The 13,528-nt window shown below is 40.6% G+C and overlaps 1 long non-coding RNA gene across 1 annotated transcript; it reads right to left on the bottom strand.

Annotated features, from left to right (window-relative positions):
- Positions 1-53: 53 nt before the first annotated feature.
- Positions 54-12,155, bottom strand: LOC126403816 (uncharacterized). Its single transcript, XR_007571365.1, has 5 exons — positions 12,048-12,155; positions 6,488-6,616; positions 2,637-2,765; positions 846-1,022; positions 54-165 (listed from the first exon to the last, which is right to left on the bottom strand). It is a non-coding gene; the product is annotated as an uncharacterized LOC126403816 (long non-coding RNA).
- Positions 12,156-13,528: the final 1,373 nt, after the last annotated feature.

Here is a 13,528-nt window from a genome sequence, read left to right as displayed (position 1 = left end):
TTTTTTTTTTAATTGCTTTCCAAGAATATGCGCTACAGATGAAAGCAGCTGTTTCAAACCTGTCATGGATCTCTGTTGTCATGGCGAGAAGTTGCAGGACACTGTTGAGGTAACATGTGGCGCCCTGATTGTACAGACCATAATGACATCTGTGTGGCTGAGCACCTTACAAGGAAAGAAGAACACAGTGTCATTACACCATCTTTATTAATCTATTATTAATCAGTTTTTAATTGATACCTTATTATTGGGAAAAAACCCTTGATATTCAATAGCGTATAATATCATTATTATGTGGCTCATCAAAGTGCTGTCCTACAGACACACATAAACATATCAAACAGCCACTGTCCTACAGACACACATAAACATATCAAACAGCCACATGTTTGGTTTCCAGACATGTTATTACAGGTTGTTGAAGCAAAATATAAGCCTATCAGTATATTTTATTTACATTNGACACACATAAACATATCAAACAGCCACACGTTTGGTTTCCAGACATGTTATTACAGGTTGTTGAAACCAAATATAAGCCAGTATATTAGCCAACTTGTCAAACATGATTTTTTTGTGTGATGCATAAATGAATACCATCTCCATTTACTGACAGACTCCTTGTGCATTTTTTTAATACACTGTGTATTATTTCACTGTGCTATTTCATCATCTGCTTTTCACACTTCTTCTATAGTGTCAACATTATCACTTCTCTATTTACCAAACCTCACTCAGTCTCATATCTGAAGTCAGTGTTAAACCTTTTTTCACAGTGTGCATTCTTGTCTTCTCCTCCACCCTGAGGGCAGGAATAGTTTCATTCATTCTCATCTGTTGCTCACCAATATGATTGTGTCCCCTCTGTCTCTTCTCCTTCTCATCAGTGTCCCTTTTTCCCATTTTTCTCGTGTATTCCTTCTCATGCGGCATGAGTTTGATTACGTTGCTGGTCTCCTCTGGTTGTTCAGCTTCAACATCTGTCAGACTTTCTGAATTAATAGAACCTGGACTCTTACCCACTGTAGGTTTGAAGGAAAGGTAATGTATTCAGCGATTCATTCAGTAAGAACTCTGTTAACAGTTAAATAACTGATTACATTTACATCTCATATGTTACATCTCAAAGAAGCGAGCAATACTTACCATAACCCCACAAAATAGTTATTATAGAGCTCCACAATCTCCTCTTTAGTGCAGCATTTGATTATAAACAAAAATACGGTCTATGGTATATATTCTATAGTATAAATTTATGTATCATGTCAGCATTTTCACTTGTATATTTATCAAACCATCAATAAGCTCTGTCTCACATGAAACCTCAGTGTTTAATCTCACATAATACATTTCAGAGAAGTGAGCAGTACTTACTGAACAACTTCAAAATTACATTACAAGGCCGTCGGTCATTTTGACAGGTTGCAATTACCACCCCTGCCCACTTGGCGGCGGAGTGCACAGTCAGTGGTTTAAGTGGCTGCCGTTTTCACACTGCAGAGAAAAGGTCATTCATCTGCTTCATGTAGCGTTGTTGACATAACCATAGACATAACGGCCTGGACACACTGGCCCGTTAGTGCCGTGCGCTTGACTGTCCACACCATATGGTCCACACAGGCAGCGCATTTCTCCTGCGCTCTCCGCGCCGGTTAAACATCGACTCCTCTCGTCTGTTCCCGTCAGTACTCGTTTTTTCCACTTCAACAGGTCATTTTAAACATGGGTAAGTCCATATTTTAATCGTGTTTTATAACGTAATAAGTTAATGACAATTTGTCATTGCATGTCCATGTATTGAACACTGAACGAATAGGGCATATTATTCTGACCATTTTATTCATGTAGTTATGCCTGTAGGCTCGGTGACACACAATTAAAATTGTAATGAAGTGATTAGGGTATTGAAAAATGTGTTCGGTTATGCACTGTTGTGTTATTTTAAATTATAATCATGGTATTTTCTCCTCACGTGCCTCAGTGCGTTCTGTTGTTATTTTATTTTGAAAATTGGCCGGATTCTCTCGTCTTTTCTGTGTCCGACTTCCTGTTTGGTACGATCCGCTCTATCCAGCTTGACAGAAGCGCTCGCGGCTCGCGTGAAAAATAGACCAGACGCCGAACTGGCACGGGTGTGTGGATGTCTGTTCATCTTTTCGTTCATGTCCTTATTAATGCACACTTTATAACTTGCTTGTTGGATTTAGTAAAAACGAACGAATGAAAACTAAATGTCTTTGAATATGTTTATTATCATTTAAAAACGAAAATTAAAATGACCGGTAAAAATAGATTATGACCGGATTTTTATGACCCTAGTCTGGCGACCTGTCCAGGGTGTTCCCCCTCCCCCTTACCTCTCTACATGAGCAGATATGCAGTGTTTGCATAGACTAAAAGGTGACAATATCCAGTCAACACTCCTGGATAATGTAACATGTCACACTTACTATTGATGAAATTCAATAAAATGGATTTTACCAAACATAGCCTACTTTCGTTCTTTATCCTGCATGATTGAAAGAAAGCAGACTAAACAAGGTCAACAAATTTCCACTTAATGTTTGGTCTTTCTGTTGGTACATTTTTGAATGTGTACCATTCTAATGGAGTAGAAGAAGTAAAGTCCCCCTCACCTTGCTGACGTGAGCGTCATCAAACTCATACCAGGTTTTGTCCTCACTGCACAGGATGGTGGCTGTGTAATGTCCTCCTCTCAGACTGCCTATGTGATGCACCATCCCATACAGTTTGTACTCCTTGTCCTGCAATGAAAAACACAGTCAGGAACATGGAAAGCAAACATAAGGAGCACCATTCAGATATAAATTACACATAAAAGTTATTGCCTTTATTTTTAATATGAGTGACACATCCACACAGCGGTGTGATTTGACAAACCTCTTGTGTTCCACCCAGCTTTGTAGATTTGAAGGAGCGGGTAGTTTAGCCTGCCTTTTTTCTGAAAATATACTCACTAGACCATCTTAGTTTTGTTCTTTATAAGTTAGGCTGTCCTTCTTAAATATCTGGAGACGTTTTATAAATGAATTCTGTACCTTGTGATGATGATCTAGCATGTCATATTAGAAACAATATATTAATTAAAGCCATAAGCATCATTTATTAGGGTCCAAGCAGAATGCCAGCATTTGAATACTTGTTTCTTTTTTAATTAACAAGAAGCAAATACTTCATATTCCTTAAAATTAGTCATCGTGGTCATCACCATATGCTGATGCTCTGTTGACATTTATAAATCTGCTTTCAGAAACATTTAATGTGGCTTAAATGACCTTCTGTGAAAATTTGTTTCTCATGACTACATTTGCATTTTTATTTTGCTCAAGATCTGTCCCCCATCTTAACACGGGGGACTGTTGAGTAGTTCGTTATACAGTTTGGGGTTTGCAGCTGCACATTATGTTATTATTATCTTCTGGCCTCATATTAAGTAAGCTTTGACATTGCTGCTTGATAATCAAGTTGCATACCTGGGCAAGGCTTGGGTCAGTTTTGGCAGTGTTGGCAGTTGCAACTGGGCATTTATTTGTCCCGATTCTGGGTTGTCATTCATCCCGAGCCTGAGCTGAGTAGGGCAACTGGACGAGGCCCGCTTTATTTCTTCCAGTGTGCAGAGTTTCGGCTGATATTTACATGGGTAACTTAAATTGGTATTATAGGCTACTTCTGTTGTATCGTAAAAAGAAAATTTACTAACATTGCAATAGGCTAACTTTAAATTTTCTAACCTCATCATGTCACACAAATAAAACTTCTGTTACCAACAAAATATATTCTAGGTAGGGTCGCACATAACACACATCACTGCTGTATATCCAGCTGAAAAGAACACCAACCTTTAGTGTCGTGTAAACTTTCACTCCCGCTGTGTTGATTGATAAAGGTTTTTGAGTGTTTGTTTGGGGCCTGGAACACTACACATAGATATCTGGTTTTGTCCTGACCACCTGTACATTGTTTTCTCACCTCTTTAGATATATGTAGTTTGCACACTTTCAGCTTTGTTTAGAAATATATGGCAGGTGAAACAGTAGCTACCATTGTGAAGAGTTTGTAGTGTGAATCATTTGACAGCTGCAATAAAGAAATTTAAGATCAGGATGATATTGCACAGAGCAGAACTAGGCCTACACCCACACCAAACCCCCACAAACAAGCAGTATCCGTTGACACACTAACAGCTTTCCTGTCACTTAAGCTACTGATTTCCTGTTTTTCAGAAAACCATTTCTGAGAACAAGTGCTCTTCCTCACAAGACTCTTCTCACATCCTTCACTCTGAATATGAGTTGTTCATTCGAGGAGACGTCACAGAGCAAGCAAACATAAAACTAATTGCTATAAGCTCTCATTCCTCCCAACGTCCATCACCCTTCCAAACAAAACAGTCGCCTAAATTTTATTCTGGTCTTATATGTGCCTTGGTTTTATCTGGTTAGTATCTAATTTTTTATCTTGATTTTATTCAGTTTCTTTTATCTTGCTGTTCTGTTTCTTCTTTATTGATTTTATATTATTGTAAACTTGTTTTAATCCGACTATTTATTTGCTGGTGGGATCTTTGATAGCACTTTAGCACTTTTCTTGTTGACTACTTATGGTGCTAATGATTCTTGATGTAATAGCATCATTTTGGTGCAGTCCCCCGGGAAATGTGCAATACTGTGTAACACTGTGACATTGCGACTGCTGACCTTCCTTTTTTGTTATTGTCTGACATTTTTGTGAGTCTGTTTAATTGTTATGGTGTTTGCAGCTTATGTAGCACGATTGTCTACAACAAATTTCCCGCAAGGGACAATAAAGTTTATCCTGATCCTGACCAAACTTGGTCACAACCATGTTAGACAATCTGGCTGAAGTCACATAAGGTCATTTACACAATGTCTACACAATATTATTGATTTCCTGCCAGTGTTGTTTTTTTGTTTTCTGTTCTTTGGTTCTGTATACACTTAGAATGTTACTACTGTTCACTGTTACCCTAGTCCTGCTTTACTAGAACTCTTCTGTAACTCTTATATCCATTGCTGGTATTTGATTTCCCTCTGCAACTCCGAACTAGCATGGTTGGTACCTAAAAAGAAACTGTAAGATGTCAATATTGTCTTTCACTGTAAACTTAATACTTTTCATCAGCACTTTACTGTTTTAAAAACAAAACAAAAATGTCCATAGGCATTACATTGGCACTTTATGTAGGCAATATTGAATATTTATAGTAGGCTAAACAGCACTTTAAATAAGCACAATAGGTGCATTTTACCTCATTGTAAACTTAATACTTTTCATCAGCACTATACTTTACTGTTTAAAATAAATAAATAAAAATAAGAAATTTCATAGGCATTGCATTGGCACTTTATGTGTGTGGAAAACTGATGGGGGCAACACATTTCTAACTCGCGATTATGATCACATTTTTGACTCCACACACACAAATAATTATATCTATGCGTTTGGGAGAAGTGTATCTCTCTCACCATCACATTATTTTGATGATTGGACCAACGGTTTGGGAATAAGAAGAACTTGTTTGAGGAGTTAGATCTCTACTAAAACACCTCTCCTCTGTGTGCCTGTCTCTCTTTGCTCTGCCAGGTGTGCCTCATTAATCACCATAGCAACAGCTGCTGACACACAAACACAGGCCTGTGGGTGTGTGTATTACTTATACTACTGTTGCTACTTTTGTGATTATGACTGTTGAATACATATTGTAACGTACAACACACATACTGCTCAGTAATAGTAGCACATGTAGTACACAGCATGACTTCATACAAATTAAACCCCTTACCACTTTTCTGACTATTCCTACTACTTCACCTCCTTCTTAGACATTAAAGCAAGCATTGCAGTGTAGCGTACCCTTCCAATATTCAACAGTATTGGTACCATTCAATTTTTCAATAATATTTATAGTAATTAGGCTCATTACAAGCTTTCCGTCTATTCCTATTACTTCACCTTCTTCTTACACATTACAGCCAGCATTTCAGTGTAGCTTAAGCTTTTCAGACAGCCTTCAAATATTCCTCATCATTCATACATGCATTGTATTATTCAGCGTTTCAAGCGAGCATTTCAGCTTTCGTATTCTCTAGTTTATCACTGATGTGAATAGATGCCACGTGCACATTTAAAAAGGTTACTTCCTCAAACAAAAGACCCAAATAAGAACACCTGAATGTCGTGTTTTCCTGAACATAAATAAAGACATTCACACCATTAATTGGTGCATTAAAAAAAATCCCCACAATGCAGTGTTTGACACCTGAAATTTCCAGAGGGAGGACCTCAAGACCCCTGCACCTTATATGTTTCCACTAATGCTCAAATGAAATCTAAACCCTTTTCATGTAGCAAATGGCAGTGAAATGTAAACATTAAAACTAAGAAAGCCTATTTAAGACTGTTTTGCAGCATGAGTCAAAATTAGAAATAGAGAGGGAATGCTTACCGGGGTCTGACGATCATGTAATGAACACAGTCACATGCAGAGGAAGCTATGAAACACAAGTCTGACTTTCGTTTCTTCCACAGGCAGCTGTCAGCTGTCTCTCACCAGTAACGTGATGATGTTATGAAACTACAGAAAAGAAAGTTCAGAAAAGAAAAGAGGCTCCACCAACTGCACTAATCATTCCTGGATCCAATCCAAAACATTGATAATCTTAAAATCTATTTTTTTTTGACAACTTTATTTATCATTTTTTCCATAACAAAAATATTAACGTCAATGGTTAAGCGTGTTTTACAGAAGTTGTAAACCCCCCCACCCCCTCCAGGTGGCACCCCCCACTACAAACATACAATCACACACACAACCATATACATAGGTCAAAGGCAACAGATAGGCACTCATACACATGTGCATATAAATAAAGGCATACATGTCCCTTCTATCTGCAGGAATATACTCTGTATCCAAACATAAATACCCAAGGAAGAAAATAAATACACAGATACAAAAAAAAATAGACATACACTCACACTAAAGACTCAAACTAGTCTGCTTTGAATATTGCGGTCATAATACCAGCATTTTGGACCTTTTGAAAAAGATAGAAAAAAAGGTACAAATGATCCTGTCATAATTTGGGTATCTAAAAATATCGGTCAGAAGTCAAAGGGAGACAACGAGCGGTCAGGTGAAAGGCAGGCTACTAATATGAGTTATGAACCGTGACCACGTTTTTTCATACTTATCCTCCAACCCACGTACTGTATACCTAATTTTTTCTAAATCTAATCCAACATCACCTCCCTAATCCAATGAATATAGACGGGAGGATTCTTTCCCTTCCAGTTCAGCAATATCAGACGACGGGCATGCAACGATGCATAGGCAATTGCATTTCTGTGGAGGCGGGACAACTCCAATTCGTCTCTAACTATACCAAAGATGACCGTTAAAGGGTCAGGCCGCAGTGTTTTGCCCGGTATCGCCGAAAGCGAATGAAAAATTGGAGACCAGAAATTACGCAAAGACGGACATGACCAAAACATGTGTCCCAAGGAAACAGGGGAATATTGACATCTAGGACAGTCTGGTGCAACATTGGGGTATAGTTTGGATAATCTATCATTAGGATAATGTAATCTATGGACTACTTTAAATTGGATTAAGCCATGTCTGATACAAAGGGAGGAGGTATGTATACGTTGTATGGTATTTTTCCAGGTGTCTTCAGGTAACGCTTCTCCAAGGTCTCCTTCCCACGCTACTCTGGCCTTATCCCACGTATGAGGACAGTTACTCAGAATTAATGCATATATTTTTGATACTGCTCCTTTATTAAATGGATTGACATTAAGGACTGAATACAATAAATCCTTAGAGGGTGGAGACGGATACCCTGAGAAATATTTAGAGGCAAAGCTCCGAACCTGAAGGTACCTGAAGTAATGAGATTTTGGTAAATTATGGTCTTCACACAGAAATTTAAATGACATAAAGCTATCCTCGGTAAAGAGATCTTGAAAATAGACCAAACTAGATCTATGCCAAACTGCAAATGCCTGATCTATTTGGGACGGCGCAAAAAGATGATTAAACATTATCGGAGAGAAGCTACATAAACTTGTCAGATTAAAATGTTTTCTGAACTGGCCCCAGATCTTAATTGAATTTTGGACCACCAAATTTGTGTTCAACGCAGGTGCTCTGGTATTTAGTGGGAAAGGAGCAGTTAAAATTGAAATCGGGGAGGCTGGGAGTGTAGCTCTCAGTTCCATATCAGCCCAGACCGGGCCTTCTTTGTCTGCAAACATGGTAATCCAATATGTCAATTTAGCAATATTGGCTGACCAATAATAAAATAAAAAATTAGGCAAACCCAGACCACCCTCAGATTTGACTCTCTCCAAGCTTGCCTTCTTTATATGTGCAGGTTTTTTATTCCATATGAAAGAAGAAATAAAGCGATCCAGCTGGGCAAAATAAGATTTTGGAAGAAAGATTGGAATCATTTGAAATAAATATAAAAATCTGGGCATTACAGTCATCTTCACAGTATTTACTCGTCCTGTCCGTCCCAAGTTTTGACCACCTATCCAAATCAGTTTTGGTATGATCTAAAATAGACCTATAGTTAAATTGAAAAATAGCCTTGATTGAGCCTGCAATTTCTATTCCCAAATAAGTAAATTTATCGTTTTCAATTTTAAAGGGCAGATGTTCGTAATTGACCTGTCTTGCTAGATTATTCAACGGAAATACTAAGGATTTTGATAAATTTATTTTATATCCTGACATGCTACCGAATTTTTGCAGGGGTATTTGGGGTATGCTCTCTGTTGGATCTGATATTAGCAAAAGCAAGTCATCCGCATAAAGCAGAGTTTTATGTTTTGTTTCGCCCCTGGAAATACTCTTAATCCTGCCATCTGTTCTGATAGCAATTGCCAACAGTTCAATCGCAATGTCGAATAGGAAAGGCGACAGACCGCAACCCTGCCTCGCACCTCTGTGAAGTGGAAAATATTCGGAAATCAGGCCATTTATTCTGACTGCAGCCATGGTTGTTGAATACAGAACTCTGATCCACCTACAGAAAACGGGCCCGAATCCAAACTTTTGTAATACTGTGAAAAGATATGTCCATTCGAGTCTATCAAAAGCCTTTTCGGCATCAAGGCTCAGGATAACCTCGGGTTGCACTGCTGAATGGGGAGAAAACATCACATTAAATAACCTTCTCATACGATGTGACTCTTGTCAAACTTTAGTTGCAAATTTGAGGTCTAGAGACTTGCTTGACTAACTTTAGCTAGTCAAGTGTAAAATCACACCGTCTCCCTCCAACTCTCTGGCAGGTTCAGGTTCACCAACTGCCCGATGCAAGCGGAGACAGATACCAAATTGCTTTCCCACTTCCACGTCTTTATAAACCAAAGCTCAACTTGAAACATTGTTTTAATCTCCCACACCAAGCCTTTGATAATTAATTTACACAAATCTGACATGCTGAGGTAGCCAGAGTCGGCAGAGAGGAGGAGGTCGGTAGTGATTTTGAGGAGAGCGGTTTCGGTACTGTGTTGAGGGCGGAATCCGGATTGAAATGGTTCATATAGTTCATGAGAGCGGAAGTGGGTGATTGATTTGGGAGGCGACAACACGTTCCAGAATTTTTGACAGAAAGGGTTCGAGATGGGACGGAAATTTGAGATGACGTCAGGGTCCAGGCCAGGTTTTTTGAGGATGGGAGTGACAGTGGCCAGTTTCAGGGATTGAGGGACAGAGCCAGAGGTGAGGGAGGAGTTAATGATGGTGGAAAGAGAGCATCAGTTACACTGTTGTCATGACCAGGAATATAGACAGCGCGCATTAAAAAATTACCTGTCACGCATGTCCAGGTGAGGCGTCTGAGAAAACGATTAATTGTGGGCGTCTTAGAGTGCCCTTGTTAATCATGTTAACAGTAGCTTCATTATCAAACAAGACTATAATCTGTTTCCGAGACCATTTGCTGCCCCACAATAGGAAGCCACAACAATTGGGTACAGTTCAAATAATGCCGTTGATTTGCAGTCTGACGGTAAATTGAGCATTCCTTAGGCCAAGCTGCAGAAAACCATTCCCCCTTGAAGAACCCCCCAAACCGACAGGAGGAGCGGCATCTGTGTAGAGCTCAATCGAAGCGGATGTTTATGATGCGTTATTATTATTATTATTATTATTATTATTATTATTATTATTATTATTTATATATATATATATAAATAATATATATATAAATAAATAATAATAATAACAATAATAATAATAATATATATATATTATTATTATAATTATTTAGTATTATTTTATTTTTTTATTTTTTTTGACAGGTCAAGCAATCAGGACACAAACGCCCGCCCTTGAGGGATAATTCTCATAGCAAAATTAAGATGGCCCAACAGAGAGAAGATTAGCCTGGTTCCAGACCATAGACCCCGCCCACTCAACTGAGTAGGCTTGCATCTCTGGTCTGGCATACTTCAATGAATTTGCGATTTATCTCGTCCAAACGATGGACGGACCAATGAACGCCGGGGGTCTAGCGATTAGCCAATCAGCGCCACGCTGATGTCAAGCTGTACGCCGGTGGGTAACTGGTGAGGATAGCAACAATGGCGACCGCTACAGATCCTACAGACCACATTAACGATGCTATCGAGGTTTTTCGCCACTACTCGCGTTAGTGGAGGACCAAATTAAGGAAGCTACTAAACTGGATTTAACGGCGATGCAGCTGGGCGTGCACGACGACGGAGACATTTTAAACGGGCAATGCTCGCTTGTTTTCGGCACCCCCGAGGCATGGATACTAATGACGTCAGATTCTGGGTGAGTTGTTGATCTCTACTGATTGGTTAGGGAAAAATCAAACTCCCTCCCCCTTGTAAATCGCCTTCAATGGAAGCCATGTCAGACTGAAGGTTCTGGCAGCTTCAGTCTGACACTCAGGCTTAGAGAAGATCCCTTTTTGTAACTGAAGCAGCTGAGGAGAATTTTTTTTATTTTTTTTTATTTTTTTATATAAATATCCTTAATGCGACACAATTTCTCTTCAGGAAGAGCGGCTTGCATTAGTACACTGTCTAACATGAGAAGTCTTAGGAAGCCAACAGGCCGGCTAAAAACCCCTGAACAAGTCCAGTTATTAGATATTGAAAAAGATCTGATAGGATGACTTCTGAGAGCCTTAGAGAGAGCCGGGACATTCACAGGCATGGAGGGATGAGCTTGAGCAGAATTTATTTCTCTGATTTTGCAGGACGCACCCGTCTTGGGCAAACAGATCTCGGGTGGCTGCTCGCGCACCAGCTGCAAATATGCAAATATTACAATTGCGGTAAGTGCAGACATTTTCGTTAAAATTGATACATATAGGAGTATTATTACCAGGTAAATAAGGCACCTGAGTTTTGCGTGCGGCAGGACCCGTAGCTTGGAGCCGAGGAGTATTGGCCTGAAACGCAGTCTTAGGACAAAAGAGTGGGGCCGTGGCTAAATGATCCGCAGATAGAGCATGATAGGCTTGATGTCCGGTGAAGTGTCTGCTTATTAAAGTTAGATCTACAACTGACCAGTCTATCCGCTTATTAAAGTTAGATCTACAACTGACCAGTCTATCCGCTGATTAAATTTCTGGATGTACATAGCGGATTTAGATGTAAAACTCTTGTGGTATACTCATAGAAAAGAGTCCCTCCGTATGACATACCCAAATCAGAGATAATAGCAAGGTACGTGTCCGGCTCTTGTCTGCGTTCAGGAAAGACTTCACAAATAGTGTCTCTAAAGACACCAAAAGCCACATTGAACTCGGCTAGTGTCAGTGATTTGACACTCTAGGGTCATTATCCTTTAAAGACAAAGAAGTCGCCGCAGTCCACCATCCATTTATTTGATGTGTCAGAAGCACAAATCAAGTCTTGACCAGATTAACGTCCTGCCCTAATAAAACAGCAAGCATAGAGCAATCAGATTAAAATGCGAACATGGCAATAAAAATCAAGACTGAGCTGCATACCTGCGATAATCTGGTTCCTGAGAGCATCAGGAGTAGCCCCAGCTGGGGACAGAAACGGCAAACCCGTAGTTGGCGCAGGAACTGCAGTTCCCAGAGTCTTCCGGGGCAAGGACAGGGGCTCGGCCGATGACGTCGAGGGTTCCCCGTACGGAGGGAAGGCGGAAGTGGAGCCTGCTGCGGTGATTCAAGCACAACAAGACGATTATTCACGCTGATTAAGGAGGATTTAATATCGGACAGAGCCGACAACAGTTCATCATTCGGCTGAACAAACGCCTGAGTGGAAGACAATTTTCCCCTTCTTCTGGGGAGTGTAAAGTAAGGGCCACACTGCCTGCGAAGCGCAGCGCACCGAAATTCTCGCGCGAGCCGGAGCACCTCCGTTCACATCAGACGCGCATTTCTCCACGCCGGTCGAGAAGCGATTCCGCACCCAGCTGTTGTTTTTCACTGCCTGGCTTGACACATTCGCTCGCGGCTCGCGCAGAAAATAGACCAGACGCTGAACTGATCGCTGCAAATGGCGAGCCTGCCGCAGAGCTTCCAGGCGCGGCGCGGCCAGTGTGGATGACACAGTCGGTTAACATGGGCGCCGAAAGGAAACTGCCTTCACTTCTCGGCGCTTCGCTGTGCATTTTTTGGCAGGGGCTTCCCCCTTCTTGCTTTTCGTGGCGGGGCCTGGCTCTGGATCTTCAATCGCACCGGGAACGTGCTCTACAAGAAACTCGAACTTCATGACTGAGGCCACATGGAGCAGTGACGCCACCGGCATAGAGAGTCTCGAGGATCCGGCTCGTGGGCCAGTCGCTCATTGCCTGTGAACCAGGCGAAAGCTGCGACTAGGAGCTGCGGGAAGGGCTCTCTGATCCCCAGAAGGAGAAGGCGCTTCGTTGTCGGTGTCTGGGATTTCAAACAGCCTGCCTTCGCTTCCTGACTCGGATGAGACGGAGGACATGATGGCAAGGATCAGAGGCCCCGGTAACATCAAGATGAGAAGCTTCATAAGCAGCAGCAGCAGCAGCGAGAGCAGCAGAACACAGCAGGATCAGCAACAGCAGGATCAGCAACAGAGCACCATGCGCATGCAGCATGCAGCATGCAGCAGCAGAGTAGCAAGGAATGATCAGGTAAGCACAGGGGATTTAAATAGCCCGCCCTATCAGCTGAGGAGAGCATGTGGCTGATCAGCTGATCAGGATTGCGCACTTGAGTTGTCTGCCTGAACTAGCTCTGCAGGCTTCGCATCATTTAAAGCTAAATATTAAATATGGCACCTAAATGTTAAATCTAAATATTAAATCTAAATCTAAATCTAAATGTTAAATATAAATGTTAAATCTAAATATTAAATCTAAATCTAAATGTTAAATCTAAATGCTAAATATAAATCTAAATGTTAAATGTTAAATCTAAATGTTCTGGGTGAAACTAAATATTTAGCTAATATGCAAATTCACACTGCCGGTCACCGGAAGTACCAA

This window comes from Epinephelus moara, chromosome 17 (assembly GCF_006386435.1).
Source record: "Epinephelus moara isolate mb chromosome 17, YSFRI_EMoa_1.0, whole genome shotgun sequence".
NCBI lineage: Eukaryota > Metazoa > Chordata > Actinopteri > Perciformes > Serranidae > Epinephelus > Epinephelus moara.
The sequence above is the reverse complement of the archived record's forward strand: the minus strand, read 5'-3'. Positions and strand labels throughout refer to the sequence as shown.